We start from the raw sequence: 25639 nt of genomic DNA, 5'->3' as shown, positions 1-25639 counted from the left end.
TGCCATGGGTTAGAGGCAAGGCGAGGGTGTAAATATAAAGGGAGTTTTTGGAGTGATGGAACTGTTCTGTATCCTGATTGTGGTTGTGGATACATGAATCTGTATAGGTGTTTGAATTCATGGCACTGTGCACCCACAAAAAAATCAATTTTGCTGTATGATAATTTAAAAATAAAAATAAAGAAGTGTTTTTAAATGTACTTTCGAAAACAAAGTAGAATTATAGAAATGAAAGATATAAAAATATAGTCATTAAAAATAAAATTCATTGGAAGGGTTAAACAGCAGGTGAACACAACTGAAGAGAGAGAGTTGGTCAACTGTATAATAGACATGAAGAAATTACCCAAAATGAGAGAGAGAAAGAGACAGAGAGCGAAAGAGTAAGAGAGAGCAAGAGAATGCATATGCAAGAGATGTTAAGAGACATAGAGTAAGGGAAGACTAACATAAAATCTAACAGAAGTGCCAGGTGGAAAGAACAGAGAAAATGAGAGACTAGAGGACTGACAGGCAATGTTTGAGAAAAATACAAAGACTGAAATGTTTACCAAAATTACAGAGAAATATAAATATTTAGATTCAGGAAACAAAATAAGTTCCAAGATGGAGAAATTAAATTCATACCTAGGCAAATACTGTTGAAAATGCAGAAAATTCTTAAAAACAACTAAAGATAAAAGATTACCTACAAAAGAACACTCATCAGTATACTAGCAGATTTGTAATCATCAGCAATAGAAGTCATAAATCAGTGGAAAGAATTACCAGAATATACACTGAACTATGCCCTATGATTTAAAAAGTGAATTCTTTTTGAGAAGAAAAAAAGAAGTTGAGTCATCTCTTTTCCTGTCAAAGATTGCTTGGCAGTAATTCTGTAAATCAGAAGAATAGCCTGGCAACTGAAAACTGAACCCAGCAATTGAAACAAATGTTAAATCACAGGTATTTTCCACTAATTAAGGCTATGTGATTCTATGAAGGAATGTGCCTGGGTTAATGGTCAAGTGGAAAAAGCTTATTGAAGAAACAGCATGTGATATCTAAGTACAATGCCAGATGTTGGGGTCAACTAACCTAGATTTTGGCTATTTAGACAAGAGAGACATAATGGTGGTCAGCAGTGTTTAATTTACATAAAGTTCTAATGCACTGACCTGTAAAGGCTGTCACGTAATATTCTTAATGCTTAATAGTTTGTATGTAATAAAATAAAGCTATCAATGTATTTCAAATGGTTTGATTAGATTTTTAGGGCTATTCTTTCCCATAAATGATACTTTTTTTTTACTACAAAAGTAATTCCTGTGTGTTGCAGAAATTTTTTTAATTTTAATTTAATTTAATTTAATTTTAGTCACAAGAAAAAATATTTGTATTTCCTTTAATCTCATCACCCAAGGAAAACATTTATCAGCTTTTTAGAATATTCCAAGTATACCCTATTTTATTATTTTTTAATTAAAATTTTTATTTTGAGAGACTTACAGATTCACATGCAATTCTAGGAAATAATACAGACAGATACTGGGACGCCTCCATCCAGTTTCCCCCAAAAGTAACATCTTGTAAAACTATAGTACAATATCATAGCCAGGATATTAACATTAATACAGTCAAAACACAACATTTCCTTCACCACAAGAATTTTTCACATTGTCCTTTTAAAACAAACCTGAGAATTCCCAAGTTTTATACTTAATAGCAAACCATAATAGAGTACTCCATTATAACATAAAGTTAATTCTACTGTGGATTATTTTCATTCTCTTGCACTCTCTCTGAACTTTGGACATCCCCGTTATTCCTCAACATCAGCAATATAAATGGCTTCTTCTATATTTGTGAGTAACTGATCAGTCACCTTCCCCCTTACAAGGGGGAGAAGGATCTATGACAAGCATAAAAATACTATGTGATAAGCATAACGATAGCTAACATTCATTCTACACTTTCCATGTGCCAGACAGTATGTTATTCATTTAACAAGTATTAAATATTTTGATTCTCACAACACATCCGTGAGGCAGATACTATTAAATTCCCCATTATGTAGATGAGGAAACTAAGGCTCAAGAATGTTAGGTAACTTGCCCAAGTCACACACAGTTAACAGTGGCATAACCAGGATTAAATCCATAAGGTTTTTGGGAAAGTGGAGGTATTAGGGAAAAAGAAAAACTAGTGTAGGTAAGAAGGATCAGCAGAGGAGTGTGCAGGTTGTAAGCAACATTGAATAGAACAGTCACCATAAGAAAATGACACGTGATGATGAGAGAATTAGTTTTGGGGGAAGAGGAGTCCAGGTAGAAATGACAGTTCTAAGACCCAAAGTTGCGGAGGGCCTGGCATGTTTGAAGAATGGCCAGGAGGCTGGTGTGGCTAAAGCAAAATGATCCAGTGGAAGAGTAGCAGTAGATGAGGTAAAGAGACATATATAGGCATGAAAGTCACTGAAAAGTTTTGGGATTTTTTTTGAGGGACAGTGCTGTCTTTGTGGGTTACTTCTTTGTTTTTAATAACAGCTTTATTGTATTACAATTCACATACCATAAAGTTCACACTAATAAAGTGTACAATTTAGTAGTTTATAGTATATTCAGAGCTGTGATACCATTATCACAATCCAACTCCAGAGTATTTTCATCACCCACAAAATAATCCCCATACTTAGCAGCTGTTCCTCATTTCACCCTTCCCCTAGCCCCTGGAAACCACTAATTTACTTCCTGTCTCTATGGAATTGCCTATTCTGAACATTTCATATAAAAAGAATCACACAATATGTGGCCTTCTGTGTCTGATTTCTTCTGCTTAGCATAACAGTTTCAAGGTTCAGCCACATTGTAGCATGTATCAGTACTTTGTTACTTTTTAGGGCTGAATGATACCACATTTTGTATATCAATTTGGCACTGGGCTACACAACTGACAAATATGTTTGCTGGTATATTATAAAGGATACAACTCAGGAATAGACAAATGGAAGAGATGCATAGGGAAAGGTACTGGCAGGTGGTGGTGGTGAATGAGGAGTATTTGTTGAGGTGCTGCATAAAGCTTCCATGCCCTCTCCAGGCACACCACCTCCCAGGACCTCAACATGTTCACCAACTGAGTTCTCTAAACCTCACTGATTAGGAGTTTGTACGCACATTTCATTGCACAGACATGAATAATTAAATTATTGGCCATTGGTGGCTGAACTCAATCTACAGCTCCCCTCTCCTCCTCTGAGGTGGGGATGGGGAACTGAAAGATCAAATCCTCTTATTCTGGCTTGATCTTTTCTAGCCCCAAATCTGAAGCTATGTAGGAGACCCAGTCAGGAGTCATCTCATTAGCATATAAAAAACACCCTTATCTCTCAGGAGATTCCTAGGGTTTTAGCAGCTCCTGCCAAGAAGGAGGTGGGGCCAGCAAAGACCAAATATATTTCTTATTATGACACAATACCATGTAGTAATACTTGATTTTTGAACCCCAAAAGTAGAATAGGTACTAAAATTTTAGAATGTACCAGTTATGCAGCTGAATTCTGATATTTTCCCCTCTGATTTTGTCTAGTATTTTGTCTAGTATTTTAATCCACCATCATTTCTGAAACACCTGAACAACATCTGCCATCCAGCTCCAATTGGGAAGAGACACCTATTTAAAAAAATCCAAGAAACACCTCATGGGTTGTCATTCTCTTGTATTCACACTTATCACCAAGGCATTGTCTGCCCCAAGTTGTATACTGGTACATCCTTGGCTAATTTCAAGACAGCACTAGCTATTTGTTACTACCATTTGAAAAAGAGCAAGTTTCCTACATCTGGGGCTAAAAATAACGGTAGGCCATCTACCTCTTTAATGTTCTAAAATCTTGACAAGAAGACACACATGGCCAAATTTAGAAGTACGGCCAAGATGCCATGTAATGGCTACAACAAATTAAAATGTCACAATAGCTGCCAAGAAATCCCCCAAAAGTATCTGAGGCAACTGATGCTAAAAGATGATAAAGAAGATTCTGGAGACCATGGGATTGTCAATAAAAAATTCAAAGAAGCCAGAAAAAAAAGTCAGTGAAATAGTTGTCAAAGTAGACAAGAGCAAGAAAGAGGACTCAAAAAGAAGCCAAGTGTCATTTAGGAAGCAATTATCTGATAACACAAAACTCAGAGCCCTCTTGGACTTAACCTTCATGTACATATTAAATATCAGTTAACTGATAAGGCTTGGTGGATTATATTTGCCAAAGGTTATTTGTATTTCAAAAAGAAATTAACTTCTGAAACAATGGAATGCTTTAATTCATTCAACAAATATTTGCTAAGCACCTACTGGGGATATGATGGTGAGCACAACGGAAACTTTTGCTGGGGTCATGGAGTTTAGGAGCTAGAGGTAAAGCCAAATATCAATCAAACAACACTAACATCTGTGCAATTGCAAACTGAGGTAAATAAGTGTGCCAAAAAGAAGAAAAATTATTTTGTGAGAGTTTATACCAAAGAATCTAAATCAAGGAAGTATCCTGGAAGAAATAACCATTAAACTGAGATTTGAAGGATGAGTTGGGTTGAACGGTCTGAGCCTTAAAGTGAAACAGGATTTTTACCGAAGAGCTGGTGTATTACTTTGCTAGGGCTGCCATAACAAAGTATCACAAACTAGGTGGCTTAAACAACAGAAATTTATTGTCTCACAGTTCTAAAAGGTAGAAGTCAAGGTGTCAGTAAAATTGGTTCCTTCTGAGAGTGGTGAGGGAGAATCTGTTCCATTCCTCTCTCCCAGATTCTGGCAGTTTGCTGGCAATCTTTGGTGCTCCTTGGCTTGTAGATTTTCTGCTTCATCTTCATATGGCATTCGCCCTGTGTGCATATCTGTGCCTAAATTTCCCCTTTTTATAAGGACACCAGTCATATTAAATTAGGGATTCACCTTAATCCTCATCTTAATTGATTATATCTGCAGTGACCCTATTTCCAAACAAGGTCACATTTTGAGGCTAGGACTTCAACATACGTATTTTGCAGGTATAAAATTCAATCCGTTAACAGCTGGGGAAGTTACAGTGGGAAGCAAAAAGGGTCTCAAATTCACCTCCTGACTTCAGATGGGTTGCTAATGAGAATAAAAATTTTCATTTCAGAGACCTTCAGGAAATTCCGTGTCCTCAAGGGAGAGTTGGACTGCATTTATACTAAGAAGGAGGCAGAAACTAAGAAGAAATTGAGGCTACAGGGCATTAGTGGATTATGGAGTAGGAATACGAGGGAACACAGTGGAAAGTTTGGGAGGTGGGAGAGGTTTGGATTAAGGACAAGGGGCTATAGACAATTATGAGCATGAAGGGCAGGTAGAGGAAATTGGTCAGGAGTACTTACTTATACTGAGGTCTCTGACTGATGAAAACAGGAATAAGAAGCAAGATGGCTTTAATCTCAAATGCCTTTTTGAGAAAGGCCAAAAGACCTCCCAGTCTAGAGCAATATCAGGCTCAAGAGTCATAGTCCATGGTCTCCTGGACAGAACTGGGATCAAATACTGGCTCTACCATTCACTAGATGTATGGGGTTGGGCCAGGTACAGCACCTCTCTAAGCCTCAGCTTCCTCGTTTACAAGATGGGTATCGTAATAACTCTTAGTTGAGGAAGCTTGTGCAGTAAATCTCAATATCACTATTGAAGGCCTGGAGGATTTTCATGCCCTCAGCAAATTGTATGATCTCTCAGATTCTCCATTTCCTGATTTTAAAGTTGGAATAGCAATGCCTTATAAGGGGTTGCAACAATTTGTGGAAATCTTGTTTATTAAAGTGATTTGAAAACAGAAAAATGTGAATTTTCCTAGTTATACTGAGCCAAGATTGTGTCCTGTGACTGCGTCTGAATGCACCACAGGAGGGTGCATAAAGAAGGCAGTCTCCACTCTGCATAAGGAAAGCAGCTCCACTCCATTCTACTTTTCTCCTCTTCCCCAGTGTAAATTAAACCTGTGTGCCAATTTATCTTCCTTAATCTACCTGGTCCTATTAAGAGATCATTCCTAGTATTTTCACTCTAGTTTATGGAGGAGGGGAAATCCTTCTCCTCTTTGGGCTTACTCTAAAAATGCATATCCAGTCAGAGCCCCAGTTTTATTCCCCAGAGATCCTGGATGTCTTAAACTGATCTTGTAAGAGTTTTCATCTTTGGGTTTAGTCTCTGAAAAAATCTCTTTCTGGTCCTGTATGCCTCTTTTATTCTCTAGAGTCTAGAAGAATTAGACAGTATAGTAAGTTGAATAGCTCTTCCCCAAAGGTATGTCCAAGCCCTACCCCCTATTTATTTGGAAATAGGGTGTTGCAGATGTAACTAAATTAAGGATCTCAGCATGAGATTATGCTGGATTTAGGGAGGCACTAAAGCCAATAACCAACGCCCTTATAAGAGAAAGGAGAGGAAGATTTGACAACACAGAGAGACCGAGAGGAAAAGGCCATGTGAATATTCAGTCAGAGACTGGAGTGATTCAGCTACAAGCCAAGGAATACCAAGGATTTCTGACAACCACTAGAACCAGGAGACAGGCCATGGAAGAGATTCTCCCTCAGAGACTCCAGGAGGAACCAATCCTGCCAAAACCTTGATTTTGGACTTCTGGCCTCCAGAACTGTGGGAGAATATATTTCTATTGTTTCAAGCCACTCAGTTTGTAGTAATTTTTATGGAAGACTCAGGAAACTAATACAGGCATGTTTCAAACTCAAGAAAAATTTTCTAAACACTTGTTTTGTGCCATACATGGTGCTAGCCCTTTCATGCAATTTATTCTTAGCACCTGAGTCTGTTCTGCACCTAACTCTTTGATTCCCTAGTTGTGTGCAAATGTACAAGACCCTTATCAGTCTTGCTGTGGAGCTGGGGGTGGGGTATCAATTTTATTAATTTTTTCAGGGTTTAACTTTTTATGTTGATTTTTTTCTCTTTTGGCTATTTGATTTCTGTTTTACTGATTTCTCCTCTTCATTTTTTCCTTCCTTCTACTTTCTTTACAATTAATTTACTGCTCTTTTTCTAGCCATTTGAGATAATGTTTAGATCAGTGATTTTCAGTCTGCCTTTTCTTTTTTTTATATATACATTTATTTATTTATTTTTGGCTGCGTTGGGTCCTCGTTGCTGCGCGCAGGCTTTCTCTAGTTGCAGCAAGCGGGGGCTAGTCTTCAGTTGTGGTGCACGGGCCTCTCACCGTGGTGGCTTCTCTTGTTATGGAGCACGGGCTCTAGGTGTGTGGGCCTCAGTAGTTGTGACACGTGGGCTCGGCAGTTGCTGCATGCAGGCCCAGTTGCTCTGCAGCATGTGGGATCTTCCCGGACCAGGGCTCGAACCTGTGTCCCCTGCATTGGCAGGAGGATTCCCAACCACTGCAACAACAGGGAAGCTCTTCTTTTCTAATATTTACATTTAAAGCTAAAAAAAATTATCCTCTAAGAGCTTTTTCTTTTTCTTCTAAGTTTTTTCTTTTTCTCTTTTTTCTTGTATTTAATGAGATGCTGATGATAACTAAACTTACTGTGGTAATCATTTCATGATATATGTAAGTCAAATCAGTATCCTGTATACCTTTAACTTATATAGTGCTGTATGTCGACTGTATCTCAATAAAACTGGGGAAAAATTATCCTTGAAGCACTGCTTTAATTGCAAACCACAGGTTTTGATATGTTATATGTACATTATCATTCAAACAAAAATATTTTAAAATTTCTGTTGTCAGACTTCCCTGGTGGTCCAGTGGTTAAGACTTTGCCTTCCAATGCAGGGGGTGTGGGTTTGACCCCTGGTTGGGGAGCATGTAGTTTTTTGGCTATGTGCCTCATGGCCAAAAACCAAAAAAACATAAAACAGAAGCAATACTGTAACAAATTCAATAAAGACTTTAAAAACGGTCCACATCAAAAAAATCTTAAAAAATAAAATTTCTGTTGTGATTTCTCTTTTGACCCAAAGATTGTTTCAAAATAGACAACTTAAATACCAAATGATGATTTTTCTAGTTATCTTACTGTAAATGTTCTTAGCTTGATTCCACTGTGATCAGGAAACATACTCCATATGATTTAAATTATTTGAAATTTGTTGAGACTTACATGATTTAATATAAGATCTATTTTGGTAAATGTTCCATATGGACTTGAAAGAATGTATATCACAGAATACCTTGTGCCTATAAAGTTTGTTATTCATGATATTCAAATCTTTTATGTTCTCACTAATTTTTGTCTGCTTTTTCTATTAGTTACTAAGAGAGCTATGTTAAAATCTCCAAATATGATTATAAATTATCTATATACTTTATAAGTTCTGACATTTTTTATTTTATATATTTTGAGTCTATATTTTAATATTTTAAAATGGCATTTTTATCATTATAGAATATTCCTTAAGATTTTTAGAAATACTTCTTTGCCTAAAATCCTTCTTTATTGCCATTTCAAATCACTTCTCCCTGAAAGAAACACTGTTGAAAGTTTGATGTATAGCCTTTTAGATCCTTCTCTATAAGTTTACAAACACATATACAGTGTATAATTTTGTTGTGTGTATGTTTAAAGATGAATGGAATATTATGTACTATTATGCAATTTCCTTTTTCCTCTCTTAATAAGTCTTGAGAATCTTTCTATATTCCTATATTTATAGACCCAAAATCCATCCTCACCAGAATGGATACCTGTGCCTATTTTTAAAATATTAGCTCCAGAGGCAATTCAATGGAAAAAGGACAGTCTCTTCAACACATGTCGCTGGGACAGTTGGACATCCACATGCAAAAAAATAAACCTAGACAAAGACTTAACACCTTCCACAAAAATTAATTCAAAGTTTACCATAGACCCAAATGTAAAATGCAAAACTGTAAAACTTCTAAAAGATAATATAGGAGAAAACCTAGTTGACCTTGGGTTTTGTGAGTTTTTACATAGAACCTCAAAAGCTTGATCCATGAAAAGAAAAATAAGGTAAGTTGGACTTCACTGAAGTTAAAAGCTTCTGCTCTGCAAAAGACACTGGTAAGAGAATAAAAACACAAGCTACAGACCAGGTGAAAATATATGCAAAACACAAAAAATGAAAGACTGGTATCCAAAATACACAAAGGACTCTTAAAACTTAGCAATAAGAAAACAGCCCAATAAAAAATGTGCAAAAGTTCTGAAGAGACACCTCTCTAAAGGATATATACATATGGCAAATAAACATATGAAAAGATTCTCAACATAATTTATCACTAAGACTTGAAAATTAAAACAACAGTGAGATGTTACTACATATCAGAATGGCTAATATACCAAAACACAAAACAAAACAAAACCCAAAAAACCTGAGAATACCAACTGCTAGCAAGGATGTGGAGAAAAGGACCTATTCATGCTGGTGGGACTGCAAAATGGTACAACCACTTTGGAAGACAGCTGGGCAATTCTTCTTATAAAGCTAAACATAGTATTACCATACAATCCAGTAATCATTCTCCTAAGTATTTACTCAACTGATCTGAAAACATACAAATATTTATAGCAGATTTATTCATATTCAGCAAAACTGGAAGCAACCAAGATGTCCTACAATAGGTGAATAAAGAAACTGTGGGGCTTCCCTGGTGGCGCAGTGGTTGAGAGTCCACCTGCCGATGCAGGGGACACGGGTTCGTGCCCCGGTCCAGGAAGATCCCACATGCCGCGGAGCGGCTAGGCCCGAGAGCCAATGCCATTGAGACTGAGCGTCCGGAGCCTGTGCTCCGCAATGGGAGAGGCCACAACAGTGAGAGGCTGGTGTACCACAAAAAAAAAAAACAAACAAAAAAACAAAACTGTGGTACATCCAGACAATAGAATATCACTCTGTGATTAAAAAAAAAAAGAAGTGAGCTATCAAGCCTCAAAAAGACATGCATGAATCTTAAATGTAAGTTGCTAAGTGAAGTAAGTTACTTTGAAAAGCCTACATAGTGTGTGATTCCAAGCATATGACATCCTGGAAAAAGAAAAACTATAGTGATGATAAAAAGATCAGTGTCTGCCAGGGATTCAGGAAAAGGAGAGAAGGGTGGAATAGGTGAAGCACAGAGGATTTTTTTTGAGCAATAAAATTATTCTGTATGATACTGTAATTGTGTATGCATGTCACTGCATTTTTTAAAACAACAGAATTTTACGATACAAAGAGTGAACCTTAATGTATGCAGTTTAAAAAAAATCATTTAGGAGATCAGGAAATTCCAGGAAAAGGTGCAGAATGTGACAAAATAACTGATTTACAAATATATGAAATTACCTTACCGTAGGGAATGGGGGAACTGCTGACCTAATTAACTTCCGGAAATGAGTGGAGTCTATAAGACAAAAGGTAAAAGAAACTGTCCATAAGGGCCAGACTCTTGTTTTCCACAGAGATTAAGGCTAACAACTCTAATACTCTATACAGATTACTGCATTTGGACAATTAAGTAAATTACAGTAAATTAGGGATGGTGCAAGGCAGATTTCTCACTGTTGGAGTGGGAGTTTACAGATAAGTAAGGGAAGGAAGCTAGAATGCTCTTTGTGATAACGGGTTACATTTGGAGACATTAATATAAAATTGCATTAAGCTTAATGTAGATACAAATGATTACATACAAAAAGACTTATAGATATGTACATATACATGGATTAGTATACACATATATTTCCTTGCACTGTCAGCTGAGAAGGTCTAGAAGCAACAATACCCCAGGAACAATGAGCACATCTGCATCCAATTCTTGGTTTATAATACCATTCTCCAATAAAAGGAACCATTGCTCTTTGGGAAAAAACGCTAGTTCTGGAACTAGAGCAGGAAATATGCAAGATGAGCCTGGAGTATCTTGTAGTGTCAGAATGTAAAGATATGCTGACAACAACAAACCCAAAAGATGGAGTTATGTCAAAGGGACTTAAACTGAAAGAGCCAACTGAAAAAGCTCCCAATGGTCAAATATGGAACCATTTGAGCAATAAAATAAACATTGGATTATAATCCAGGCTCTAAAATAAATACCCATGAGTTTATACTAATCCGAATAAACGACTGAATAAACAAATAAATGGGGGAGAAGAGATAATTTTCCATGCAGAAGAATTCCAAATAATGTATGCAGCTTTTCCACCCTAAAGGGGATGAAGCATGACTCCCCACTCTTTAAGTGTGGGCCGTGCATGGTGACTCTTTTCCGAAAAGCACAGTGTGGAAAGGGGAAATAAAAGAGTGGTGGAAAAATACCTGACAAGCATTACCTCAGCAAGGTGTTCAGGGTCATCATCAACAGTGTAAGTCATGCTGATAGTATGTACTCTTTTTATGATATGGTGAACATGGCACTTTACCTCTGTAGTTTTCCTCCCCAGCCCTATATGTTTCTTCTACACAATGAAAAACTGTAAAGTAACTGGTAACAGACCATATTGATCTCTAGAATTGTTCAAGAACAACTAGACGTTTTTAAATTTTAAGAGAACTGAGAGAAAGCAAAGATGTCTGTATGCAAACTAAAGAATGAGAAATTGCCTCACCAAGCACTGTCTTCATACAGAAATAGTCCAAATTTTCTGTTATTAAAGTGAAGGATGATCATAGATATGATAGAGAGCCAGAAAACACTAATATTTAACTGATTAAAAACCAAGAAAAAGATGGTTAAAGACACAGACATTTGTGTAGCAAGGTTTTGGTCTCTGGCCCAGTCTAAAGTCTGGCTTTTTAGAAAAGGATGAGGAGAATTAAGATGCAATGGCAACTCTGAGAGAAAGAAATACAGAACATGCTGTTAGAGGTCAAGACAATGCTTTTCCAGCTAGAAGGATTTGGGGTATGTCTGCAGACCAATATGGGCAGAATAAGACCAGAATCTAATAAAAGACAAGAACATTGGCTAGTAAAGTTGTGTACTACATGCCAAGATTGCAGAAAGCCAAATCCAGTTTTACCCTATTCTCTGTAGCAGATTCTAGAATTACCTTATAATGACTTAGCCTGGAACTTTTGTTTCCAGAGAGTGTGAGCTGGGTAACTTGAAGTAATGCTCCTACAACAAAGCAGCTAAGGAGTCTGAATTAAAAGATTTAAAACCATTTAAAACGCATTGGAGAGCTAAAAAGCTAGTAGGGAATTACCAAACAAAGACTAACAGGAAAGTAGGAACCCAGAGAGATAAGCAACTACAAAAGCTTCTTTTGTCCTGAGGACACTTGCTGATCAGAGAAAACTCACAGTTGTCTTAATGCCCCTGCAAAATTAGGGGACTAGAAATAAAAGCCAAGACCTCCTCAAGTTTCAGTGTCTAACAGGAGACTTTCTCCATGTTTCTCCAGTTTAGAGTACTCAAGAGGTTACACTTTCAAGGTACAGAGGAACTAGAAATGAACTGGCCTATCCAGAGATTTGCAACCTAGGGTCACATTGCCTGAACTGGCCATGGAACTCAAGCCAGAAATTTGGTTTAAGTTAGTTCTGTACTAAACTGTCCAATGTTGCCTGGAAAAATAAATATAAGCCTTCCTTGGAGGCAAGCACCTTAATACCAGAACTCAAATTATTTTTACAAATGATTTTCAAGGAGCATTATCAGTTTACAAAGATAAGTAAGTACAGAGATAAAGAAAGATTCTATGTAAGAGTCAGAAACTAGAGACACAGAAAGAGAATCACAAAGACTTCAGATATTATAAGCTTGGGTACTCGTGTTCCAGGATATATTTATAAGAATGTCTTCTAGCAACAATAGGTGTAAAGTCCAAAACTGAAGAAAAACTCAAATGCACATCAACAAAAGGATAAATTTTTGTTTAAATGTTTATTTTTAACATCTTTATTGGAATATAATTGCTTTACAATGTTGTGTTACTTTCTGCTGTATAACAAAGTGAATCAGCTTTATGCATACGTATATCCCCATATCCCCTCCCTATTGCATCTCCCTCCCACCCTCCTTATCCCAGCCCTCTAGGTGGTCACAAAGCACCAAGCTGATCTCCCTGTGCTATGCAGCTGCTTCCCACTAGCTATCTATTTTACATTTGGTACTGTATATATGTCAATGTTACTCTGTCCCAGCTTAAACTTCCCCCTCCCCGTGTCCTCAAGTCCATTTTCTATGTCTGCATCTTTATTCCTGTCCTGCTCCTAGGTTCATCAGAACCTTTTTTTTTTTTTAGATTCCATATATATGTGTTACCATATGCTATTTGTTTTTCTCTTTCTGACTTACTTCACTCTGTATGACAGACTCTAGGTCCATCCAACTCACTACAAATAACTCCATTTCATTTCTTTTTATGGCTGAGTAATATTCCATTGTATATATGTGCCACATCTTCTTTATCCATTCATCTGTCGAAGGACACTTAGGTTGCTTCCATGTCCTGGCTATTGTAAAGAGTGCTGCAATTAACATTGTGGTACATGACCCTTTTTGAATTGTGGTTTTCTCAGGGCATACGCCCAGTAGTGGGATTGCTGGGTCATATGGTAGTTCTATTTTTTTTTTTTTTTTTTTTTTTTTTTTTTGCGGTACGCGGGCCTCTCACTGTTGTGGTCTCTCCCGTTGCGGAGCACAGGCTCCGGATGCGCAGGCTCAGCGGCCATGGCTCACGGGCCCAGCCGCTCCGCGGCATATGGGATCCTCCCAGACCGGGGCACGAACCCGTATCCCCTGCATCGGCAGGCGGACTCTCAACCACTGCGCCACCAGGGAGGCCCGGTAGTTCTATTTTTAAAGGAACCTCCATACTGTTCTCCATAGTAGCTGTATCAATTTACATTCCCACCAACAGTGCAAGAGGGTTCCCTTTTCTCCACACCCTCTCCAGCATTTATTGTTTGTAGATTTTTTGATGATGGCCATTCTGACCAGTGTGAGGTGACACCTCACTGTAGTTTTCATTTTCATTCATTTTTTCATGTGTTTGTTGGCAATCTGTATATCTTCTTTGGAGAAATGTCTATTTAGGTCTTCGGCCCATTTTTGCATTGTGTTGTTTGATTTTTTTGATATTGAGTTGCATGAGCTGCTTGTATATTTTGGAGATTAATCCTTTGTCAGTTGCTTTGTTTGCAAATATCTTCTCTCATTCTGAAGGTTCTCTTTTCGTTTTGTTTATGGTTTCATTTGCAGTGCAAAAGTTTTTAAGTTTCATTAGGTCCCATTTGTTTATTTTTGTTTTTATTTCCATTTCTCTACGAAGTGGGTCAAAAAAGAATGTGCTGTAATTTATGTCATAGAGTGTTCTATGTTCTCCTCTCAGAGTTTTATAGTGCTGGCCTTACATTTAGGTCTTTAATCCATTTTGACTTTATTTTTGTGTACAGTGATAGGGAGTGTTCTAATTTCATTCTTTTACATGTAGCTGTCCAGTTTTCCAAGCTCCATTTATTGAAGAGAGTCTCTTTTCTCCACTGTATATCCTTGCCTCCTTTGTCATAGATTAGTTGACCATAGGTACTTGGGTTTACCTCTGGGCTTTCTGTCCTGTTCCATTGACCTATATTTCTGTTTTTGTGCCAGTACCACACTGTCTTGTAGCTTTTGTAGTATAGTCTGAAGTCCAGGAGCCTGATTCCTCCAGCTCAGTTCTTCTTTCTGAAGACTGCTTTGGCAATTCAGGGTCTTTTGTGTCTCCATAAAACTTGTGCAATTTTTTGTTCTAGTTCTGTGAAAAATGCCATTGGTAGTTTGATAGGGATTGCACTGAATCTGTAGATTGCCTTGGGTAGTATCATCATTTTCACAATGTTGATTCTTCCAATTCAAGAACAGGGTATATCTCTCTATCTGTTTGTGTCACCTTTAATTTCTTTCATCAGTGTCTTATAGTTTTCTGCAAACAGGTCTTCTGTCTCCGTAGGTAGGTTTATTCCTAGGTATTTTATTCATTTTGTGGCAATGGTAAATGGGAGTGTTTCCTTAATTTCTCTTTCAGACATTTCACCATTAGTGTATAGGAATGCAAGAGATTTCTGTGTATTAATTTTGTATTCTGCTACTTTACCGAATTCATTGATTAGCTCTAGTAGTTTTCTGGTAGCATCTTTAGGTTTCTCTATGTATAGTATCATGTCATCTGCAAACAGTGACAGCTTTACTTCTTCTTTTCCGATTTGGATTCCTTTTATTTCTTTTTATTCTCTGATTGCTGTGGCTAAAACGTCCAAAACTATGTTGAATAATAGTGGTGAGAGTGGGAAACCTTGTCTTGTTCCTGATCTTAGTGGAAATGGTTTCTGTTTTTCACTACTGAGAACAATGTTGGCTGTGGGTGTGTCATATATGGCCTTTACTATGTTGAGGTAGGTTCCCTCTATGCCTAACTTCTGGAGAGTTTTTATCATAAATGGGTATTGAATTTTGTCGAAAGCTTTTTCCGCATCTATTGAGATTATCATATGGTTTTTCTCCTTCAATTTGTTAATATGGCTTATCACATTGATTGATTTGCATACATTGAAGAATCCTTGCATTCCTGGGATAAACCCCACTTGGTCAGGGTGTATGACCCTTTTAATGTGCTCTTGGATTCTGTTTGTATTTTGTTGAGGATTTTTGCATCTATGTTCATCATTGATATTGGCCTGTAGTTTTCTTTCTCTGTGACATCTTTGTCTGGTTTTGGTATCAGGGTGATGGTGGCCTCATAGAATGAGTTTGGGAGTGTTCCTCCCTCTGCTATATTTTGAAAGAGTTTGAGAAGGATAGGTGTTAGCTCTTCTCTAAATGTTCGATAGAATTTGCCTGTGAAGCCATCTGGTCCTGGGCTTTTGTTTTTTGGAAGGTTTTTAATCACAGTTTCAATTTCAGTGCTTGTGATCAGTCTGTTTATATTTTCTATTTCTTCCTGGTTCAGTCTTGGAAGGTTGTGCTTTTCTAAGAATTTGTCCATTTCTTCCAGGTTGTCCATTTTATTGGCATATGGTTGTTTGTAGTTATCACTCATGATCCTTTGTATTTCTGCAGTGTCAGTTGTTACTTCTCCTTTTTCATTTCTAATTCTGTTGATTTGAGTCTTCTCCTTTTTTTCTTGATGAGTCTGGCTAATGTTTTATCAATTTTGTTTATCTTCTCAAAGAACCAGCTTTTAGTTTTATTGATCTTTGCTATTGTTTTCTTCATTTATTTTTCATTTATTTCTGATCTGATGTTTATGATTTCTTTCCTTTTTTAACTTTGGCATTTTTTTATTCTTCTTTCTCTAACTGCTTTAGGTGTAAGGTTAGGTTGTTTATTTGATATTTTTCTTGTTTCTTGAGGTAGGATTGTATTGCTATAAACTTCCCTATTAGAACTGATTTTGCTGCATCCCATAGGATTTGGGTCATTGTGTTTTCATTGCCGTTTGTTTCTAGGTATTTTTTGATTTCCTCTTTGGTTTCTTCAGTGATCTCTTCGTTATTTAGTAGTGTATTGTTTAGCCTCCATGTGTTTGTATTTTTTACAGTTTTTTTCCCTGTAACTGATATCTAGTCTCACAGCGCTGTGGTCGGAAAACATACTTTATATGATTTCAATTTTCTTAAATTTACCAAGGCTTGATTTGTGACCCAAGATATGGTCTATCCTGGAGAATGTTCCATGAGCACTTGAGAAGAAAGTGTATTCTGGTGTTTTTGGATGGAATGTCCTATAAATATCAATTAAGTCCATCTTGTTTAATGTATCATTTAAAGCTTGTGTTTCCTTATTTACTTTCATTTCAGATGATCTGTCCATTGGTGAAAGTGAGGTGTTAAAGTCCCCTACTATGATTGTGTTACTGTCGATTTCCCCTTTTATGGCTGTTAGCATTTGCCTTATGTATCGAGGTGCTCCTATGTTGGATGCATAAATATTTATAACTGTTATATCTTCTTCTTGGATTGATCCCTTGATCATTATGTAGTGTCCTTCTTTGTCTCTTGTAATAGTCTTTATTTTAAAGTCTATTTTGTCTGATATGAGAATTGCTACTCCAGCTTTCTTTTGATTTTCATTTGTATGGGGTATCTTTTTCCATCCCCTCACTTTCACTCTGTATGTGTCCCTAGGTCTGAAGTGGGTCTCTTGTAGACAGCATATATACAGGTCTTGTTTTTGTATCCATTCAGCCAGTCTGTGTCTTTCGGTGGGAGCATTTAATCCATTTACATTTAAGGTAATTATTGATATGTATGTTCCTATTACCATTTTCTTAATTGTTTTGGATTTTTGTAGGTCTTTTCCTTGTCTTGTGTTTCCTGCCTAGAGAAGTTCCTTTAGCATTTGTTGAAAAGCTGGTTTGGTGGTGCTGAATTCTCTTAACTTTTGCTTATCTGTAAAGGTTTTATTTTCTCCATCGAATCTGAATGAGATCCTTGCTTGGTAATCTTGGTTGTAAGTTTTTCCCTTTCATCACTTTATATATGTCCTGTCACTCCCTTCTGGCTTGCAGAGTTTCTGCTGAAAGATCAGCTGTTAACCTTATGGGGATTCCCTTGCATGTTATTTGTTGCTTTTCCCATGCTGCTTTTAATATTTTTGTTTGTATTTAATTTTTATTAATTTGATTAATATGTGTCTTAGCATGTTTCTCTTTGGGTTTACCCTGTATGGTACTCTCTGTGCTTCCTGGACTTGACTATTTCATTTCCTATATTAGGGAAGCTTTGGACTATAATCTCTTCAAATATTTTCTCAGACCCTTTCTTTTTCTCTCCTTCTTCTGGAACCCCTATAATTCGAATGTTGGTGCATTAAATGTTGTCCCAGATGTGTCTGAGACCGTCCTCAATTCTTTTCATTCTTTTTTCTTTATTCTGCTCTGTGGTAGTTATTTCCACTAATTTATCTTCCAGGTCACTTACCTGTTCTTCTGCCTCAGTTATTCTGCTATTGATTCCTTCTGGAGTATTTTTAACTTCAGTAACTGTGTTGGTCATCACTGTTTATTTGCTCTTTAGTTCTTCTAGATCCTTGTTAAATGTTTCTTGTATTTTCTCCATTCTGTTTCCGAGATTTTGTATCATCTTTACTATCATTACTCTGAATTCTTTTTCAGGTAGGTTGCCTATTTTGTCTTCATTTATTTGGTCTTGTAGGTTTTTACTTGTAACATATTTTTTTGTCATTTCTTTTTTCTTTTTTTTTTTTTTTTTTTTTTTGACTGGTGGTGCTGTATTCCTGTCTTACTGGTTGTTTGGCCTGAGACGTCCAGCACTGGAGTTTGCAGGCAGTTGGATAGAGTCGGGTCTTGGTACTGAGATGAGAACCTCTGGGATGCCTCACTCTTATTAATATTCCCTGGTGTCTGAGGTTCTCTGTTAGTCCAGCAGTTTGGACTCAGAGTTCCCACCACAGGAGCTTGGGCCCAACCTCCAGCCTGCAAACCAAGATCCTGCAAGCTGGTAACTGGGGGTTCCTCCCGTCCCCTTAGGTGTCCGTGGTCCCCCACTGGTGCCTGGCAGGTGCCCTAGTTTTGCGGAGATGCGAATTCCACATCCTCCTATTACGCTATCTTGACTCTGCAAGGATAAATTTTAGTATATCCATACAATGGAACACTATTGAAGAGTGAAAACAGCATGATGAATCTCAAAAAAAACCATAATGTTGGGCAAAAGAAAAAACAAAAAATACATATAGCATGATTCTATATATATATATAAAGATAAAAATAGGAGAAATAAAACAACATTTTTAGGGATGAATATATAGGTGGAAAACTATAAAGAAAAACAAGGAAGTAACTATTACAAAGGTCAATACAGAGGTTACATTTAGGGAAAAGGGAGAGCTTGTGATCAAGAAAAGACATTCTGGAGACTTGTGGAACTTAAAATAGCCTATTTCTTGACCTAGTTGGTTGGAATACAGGTGTTTACTCTGTAATTATTTGTGAAACTGAATGTTTATATTTTATGCATTTTGCTGTATGTATGTTAGGCTTCACAATTAAAAAAAAAAGAACAAGAACTTAGTGAACATGTAAAATACCTAAGTTACTTGTAGACAGATTGATGTTGGTTTCAGTTTCTCACTAAGAATTAATTAAAACAATAATCGACAAATGCAGTGGATGTTTATGTGTAGTTTGCTGTGTAGAATCATTTACTCATAAATTTAGTTTTAGTGATTACAGCTCTCCCTCATATTCAGTACTGTCACCATGACTCAAAACTGAGTGCTATTTCCTTCCTCGAAGTATGTAGCATTGTCATCTATGTCAGTTACTCAGCATGTAGTACACAGCTGTCAGTTGGTTATAGATGGTGACTTGTTGCCTGCATAGACTTCTCAAGAATTCATGCCTTGTCTCCCCTACCAGATTGTAGTTGCCTTAAAGACAGGGCAGTCTTCCTCATTTTTACTATAGATCAACTTCAGCGGGAGCAGATCCCACAGCTATTTAAGTGATGGTGGAGTTTTATTGCAATGACTGAGTATATAAAGCTCATGCCTCCATTTTACAGATACTGGGGATGACTAAGCTGGCTTTCTTGTCCCTTTGGGAAGATTCTCAGAAAAAGACATTTTCAGGGGCAGGGTGATGCTTTAGAGATTAGGCAAAAAGTGAAGTTAATTAAAAGGATACAAAAACTAGGAAAAAGAAAGCCATCAGAACAAAAGCAGCCATTCTCTCAGGCTCTCTCTCTTTCTCTGAGCCACATGGCCATTTGCCTTTGATTACTAAACATAAATGATGTAGTCTCTCTCTCCGGAAACTGGCATTTCTTAGTTTCCTGTTAACATGACTAAAGGTGGTGTCCCAGAGCTCCCTATTTACACATTCCTAAATTCCAAACACACGTAATAGACTCTTTCAAAAAAACAATATATATTCTTTTCTTGCTGACTCTTTGCTGATTAAAAAAGTAGTAGATACTCATAATTTAAAATATTTTTTAAATTATAGACTATTTTTTAGAACCGTTTTAAGTTCATGGAAAAAAAAGTAAAAATTACCAAGTTCCCATATACTTCCTCCTATTTCCTGCCACACACACACAGTTCTCCCTATTATTAACAACTTGCATTGCTCTAATACATTTTCTATAATTGATGGACTGATATATTTTAAATTTATTTTATTGAGGTAACGTTGATATATAACATTATGTAAGTTTCATGTGTACATTATATTTCTAATTCTGTATACACTACAGCATGCTTACTACCAAAAATTTAGTTTCCCTCCATCACCATTCAGTTAATCCCCTTTACCTATTTCACCCTCCCCAGCTTTTCTGATGGGGCTCCTCAAAGGACTGGCTTCTCTCTTGCTCATGTTGGAGCTCTGGCAGGTCCAACACAATCTAGCCACCTGGAGGAGAGTCGAGATGGTGCCTTTGGCTGGTAATATGAAATTTGTTGTTTAAAGGTAAACATACAGACAAATACTGAATACTGTAATATTTTAATCATGATGAGTAAGTCACTTTTAACTCTAGTATAAAAGTTAAAGGAAAAAAGCATTTTAAAAACTATAATTTTAAAATATGTTAAAAGATACAAATATGAACAGATGTAAAATGTGACAACAATAATATAGTGTGTGGGGGACTTAAAATGTAGAGGTTTTGTAGGTGATTGAACTTAAGTTGTTATCAGTCTGAAAACAGACTGTTACAGCTCTAAGATATTGTATGTAAGCCTCAACGTAACCATGTAAAAAAATACCTACAGCCTTATACCCATTAGGATTGCTACTGTCAAAAAACAGAAAACAAGTGTCAGTGAGGATGTGGAGAAACTGGAACCCTTATGCACTACCAATAAGAATGTAAATTGGGGTTTCCCTGGTGGCGCAGTGGTTGAGAGTCCGCCTGCCAATGCCGGGGACACGGGTTTGCACCCTGGTCCGCGAAGATCCCACATGCCGCGGAGTGGCTGGGCCTGTGAGCCATGGCCGCTGAGCCTGCGTGTCTGGAGCCTGTGCTCCGCAACGGGAGAGGCCACACAGTGAAAGGCCCGCGTACCTCAAAAAACAAACAAACAAACAAACAAAAAGAACGTAAACTGGCACAGTGGCTGTGGAAAATTGCATGGCAGTTCCTAAAAAAATTAAAAATAGAAATACCATATGATCCAACAATTTCACTTCTGAGTATATACCCAAAAGAATGGAAAGTAGGGTCTCAAAGAGGTATCTGTACACCCATGTTCATAGCACCATTATTCAAAATAGCTAAAATGTGAAAGCAACCCATGTGTCCATGGATAGATGAATAAGCAAAATGTGGTATATACATACAATGGAACATTATTCAGTCTTGAAGGAAATTCTCCAATATACTATAATACGGATAAACCTTGAGGACATTATGCTAAGTGAAATAAGCCAGTCACAAAAAGATAAATACTGTATGATTCCATTTATATGAGGTGCTTAGAGCAGTCAATATTATACAGACAGAAAGTAGAAAGGTGGTTGCCAGGGGCTGAGGGGAGGGGAGAATGGGGAGTCATTATTTAATGGGTATAGAGTTTCAGTTTTACAAGATGAAAAAGTTATGTGAATGTGTTTAACACCACTGAACTGTACTTAAAAATGGTTAAGATGGTAAATATCACATTATGTATATTTTACCACAATAAAAAAGAAAAAAACAGACTTCCCTGGTGGCACAGTGGTTAAGAATCCTCATGTCAATACAGGGGACACGGGTTCAAGCCCTGGTCTGAGAAAATCCCACATGCCACAGAGCAACTAAGCCCCTGCACCTCAACTACTGAGCCTGTGCTCTAGAGCCTGTGAGCCACAACTACTGAAGCCCACATGCCTAGACCCCATGTTCTGCAACAGGAGAAGCCACCTCAATGGGAAGCCCACGCACCACAATGAAGAGTAGCCACTGCTCGCCACAACTAGAGAAAGCCCACACACAGCAAAGAAGACCCAATGATGGATGGATGGATGGATGGAAGGAAGGAAGGACCTACAGAAACTACACAGAAGAAAGAGAGGAATCAAAGCACAGCTATACAAGAAACCAACAAAACACAAAGGAAGACATCAAGAGAGGAAAAGGCAGACAAAATAATTAAAAGACTAACAAAAAGGGGGGAGTGTTTAAAAACTGTGCAACATTGACAAAAGGACCAAGATAGTCAAGGCCCAGGAAGGGATAGCCCCAAGGACCTGGGGTGTCTCCTCTCCCGAGGCCAGGAGCAGCAGCAGGGTGGAAAATGGGGGTACCCCTACCCCCTGCATGGCCCAGTGCATGGGCCTCTCTAGGTGGGGTGTACTCCAAGGAAGAGGCCTCAGTAGTGTGTGCTCATCATGCAGCCTAGATGCCCCTACCACTCACTCCATCGCAGAAGGAGATAGAGTGACAGCAACGCAGGAGCATCCTCCCCCATTGCTGAGGCTGTAACCCACTTGCTAAGAATGGCCAATTGCCACAGTGCCCTTGGTCTCGCTCCAGCATACTCTGGATCTCCTTCAGGACCCTCTCATCACTGAGCAGAGCATGCTCCATCTCGGGCCGACCTCCTCTCCTCTCTATCACCTTGGCTGAGTTCCTGGCTCCACCCAAGGCCTTCTCAGGGCCCGATCCATTGCGGGGGCAGCTATAGTTCTCTGCTTCTGCTCAATCCACCAGACACTGGGGCTCAACCAGCCACTTGGTGGAGAGAGAGAAGTGCTCAAATTCGGAGGGTGAGATCAGGTAGAAACCTTGGCCATATTTGCATCTGAAGATGCAGAAAGCAATGCTGCTGACATCCACCTAGCAGAAGTAGCTATAATGAACCTGGGGCTTGAGCAGGGGCAGTGAGACCACCTGGACATCACCCACGTTGGTGAGGTTCCCTATAGTCCTCAGCTCGACAGCTGCAGAAGCAGGCCACAGTGACTCACTGCACCTGCAAGTCCTCTAGGGTGGTTAGCTTCAGCTTCAGCCTGGCACTGACCTTGGGCAGCATGAAACACCTTGAACTGTTCTTCTTACCCAACGAGCAGCTGGTGGCTTCCCTGAATGTCCAGGCTCTTTGACAGGTCATGGGCCACTTCCAGGTACTTGAGAAGGGGCACACTGTGTCCGTCCAGCACCAGGATGCCCACCAGGCATCAGCTGGATCTCCTTGGCCTGCTCTGCGTGCACCAGCTCATCCATTCTGTGCTCCTCGGGTGTCATGCACAAGGCAAAGGCAAAGACGGTACTACCATTGGTGCCAGCCCACAGCAAGAGGCAGAGGCGAGGGTTTTCCCTCAGGTAGATGTCAGTGAAGTAGAGGGTCCAGACTAAGCCCGTGAAGGTGTCTGCTGCCGAGTGGGCCTCCATCTTGCATTGCACGGGCGCCAGCTCCATGTTCTGCATGTGGGTCTGCTCTGCCCTGGTGCTCCCCTCCTGCACATCTCCTGGAGGGCCAGCGGGCCTGCTACCTTTTGGACACCCGGCTGCAAAGTGTCCAGCGGAAGGACTGGCACAGAGACGTCTTTAGGGACTTCACATGGGACAGTGAGCCCTCCAAGGCTAGCTGATCACTGAGGTGCGTGCACTTGACAAAGACCTGCTGCTACTGCCGGTGGTCAAAGAGGCTGAAGCCGTGGCTGGTGCCGAAGGCCACGAAGTGCCACTGGGAGTGCAGGGTCAAGAAGGTGACCACAACCAGGGGCTGGCATTGCACCAATACGAAGGGCTGAAAGCCAGGCTCAAAGCACACAGGCCCCGGGCAGGCACACAGGCGTTCCTGCCCCTTCCAGCGGTAGCCTTCCTGGTCCTGCAGTAGGTCAGCCTCCACCTGCTCCACGGAATGCTCCACCTCCTCATTTAGCTCTGGCACCCTCACCTGCCCTGCCGTTGTGGCCACAACCAGGTAGCCACTGTATTTGCAGAGGAAAATCTTCTGGATGCCCAGCTGAGGATTGTCACTGTAGGGGTCGAAGGAGCCCACCTTGCAGAGTGGGGACCACTCATCCTCGCCCTGGGCAGTGAGGCTCTCACTGGGGTCTGTGTTGGTGAGGAACACCTGTACAGTGCTGAGTTTGTAGAGCAGCAGCAAGCACATGCCACAGGCATCCCATAACCTCACCATGCTGTCCTCATGCCCCATGAGTTATGGGCCACTCCACGGTGGAGAAGTGTGTGTTCTACCAGCTGCCAGCAGTGATGATGTGCTCCCACAGCTTCAGGAGGATGGTGGAGACTTGGTGGGAGCAGGTGATGGCAGAGCAGTTCAGGGAGGCCAGGTAGGGAGGCTAAATCGCAGCCAACCGGCCGTCTGCAGGTCAGTCACCACCAGCTCCTCCTCAGCCAGCACCACCTGAGCATAGGGGTCATCAAAGGCAGCCGCACGGTCCATCTCAATGAGAAGAGTAAAGTCGACGACTCGGGAGATGAAGTCAGAAGCTGTCTGCTGGCTGTTGTGGACCACCGAGATGCAGTGGCAGTCCCCATAGCCAGCCCACAGCATGCCACGCTTGAAGATGGTGAAGGGCAACCCCTGCTTGGTGGTCAGCCAGAAAATGTTGGTAATAGCTTTGCAAGGAAAAGGAACAAAAGGCACACAGCTGTGCAGGGGCTCTGGTTGCTGGGTATCACTGGACATGGGCCACCGGCAGTAGCTGCTATCAGAATGGCAGCTATCAGATGACCATCCTGCTGCCAGCAGATATTCTCCTGTTGCTGGCTACTGAGGAAATGACAGAGCACGCGGCTGCCCTGCAGGTCCCAGATGATGATGAGCTCCCAGCTGTAGCCAATGAGGATCTGGCTGGGGTCCCAAGGATGTTCCTGCAGAGCCTCCAGCACCTCAAACACCCACCGGTGAGGGCTTTCTCTGGAAACTATGCTCATAGCAGCACTATTTACAGTAGCCAAGACATGGAAACGACCTAAATGTCCATCAACAGATGAATGGATAAAGAAGATGTGATATGTGTGTATATATGTATATATACACAAAATGGAATATTACTCAACCATTAAAAATAATGAAATAATGCTATCTGCAGCAACATGGGTGGACCTAGAGATTATCATACTAAGTGAAGTAAGTCAGAAAGAGAAAGACAAATACCGTATTATATCACTTATATGTGGAATCTAAAACAGGACACAAATGAACATATCTGTGGAACAGAAAGAGACTCACAGACATAGAGAACAGACTTGTGGTTGCCAAGAGGGAGGGGGGATGTGGGAGGGAAGTATTGGGAGTTTGGGATTAGCAGATGCAAACTATTATATACAGGATGGATAAACAACAAGGTCCTACTGTATAGCACAGGGAACTATATTCAATATCCTGTGATTAAACCATAATGGAAAAAATATGAAAAAGAATATATATATGTATAACTGAGTCACAATGCTGTATAGCAGAAATTAACACAACATTGTAAATCAACTATACTTCAATAAAAAGTTTTTAGAAAGAAAAAAATAGAATAGAAAATATCAAAGTATATCTCCCATAATACCAATAAGTGTTGTTTCATGACACTTGTTTCAGTTATGAGTATAGGCGCACACAAATGACATGGTGGGTTACAATGTTAGCCATATTGATACTTGTTACTGTGAGTCACAGTATAAAATGGTTTTTTTTTCATGGTATAAGATGTTTGAAAGCTACTGCTCTCTGGTACCTAACCTAGAGGGATGCCTAATGCTCTATGAATGCTTA

At 39.2% G+C, this 25639-nt stretch overlaps 1 pseudogene across 1 annotated transcript; it reads right to left on the bottom strand.

Annotated features, from left to right (window-relative positions):
* Positions 1 to 22313: 22313 nt before the first annotated feature.
* Positions 22314 to 24807, bottom strand: LOC307054823 (LLGL scribble cell polarity complex component 2-like; annotated as a pseudogene). Its single transcript has one exon. The product of its transcript is annotated as an LLGL scribble cell polarity complex component 2-like (transcript).
* Positions 24808 to 25639: the final 832 nt, after the last annotated feature.

Source organism: Hyperoodon ampullatus (genome assembly GCF_949752795.1).
Source record: "Hyperoodon ampullatus genome assembly, chromosome: 6".
NCBI lineage: Eukaryota > Metazoa > Chordata > Mammalia > Artiodactyla > Ziphiidae > Hyperoodon > Hyperoodon ampullatus.
This window is presented reverse-complemented; position numbering and strand designations above follow the sequence as displayed.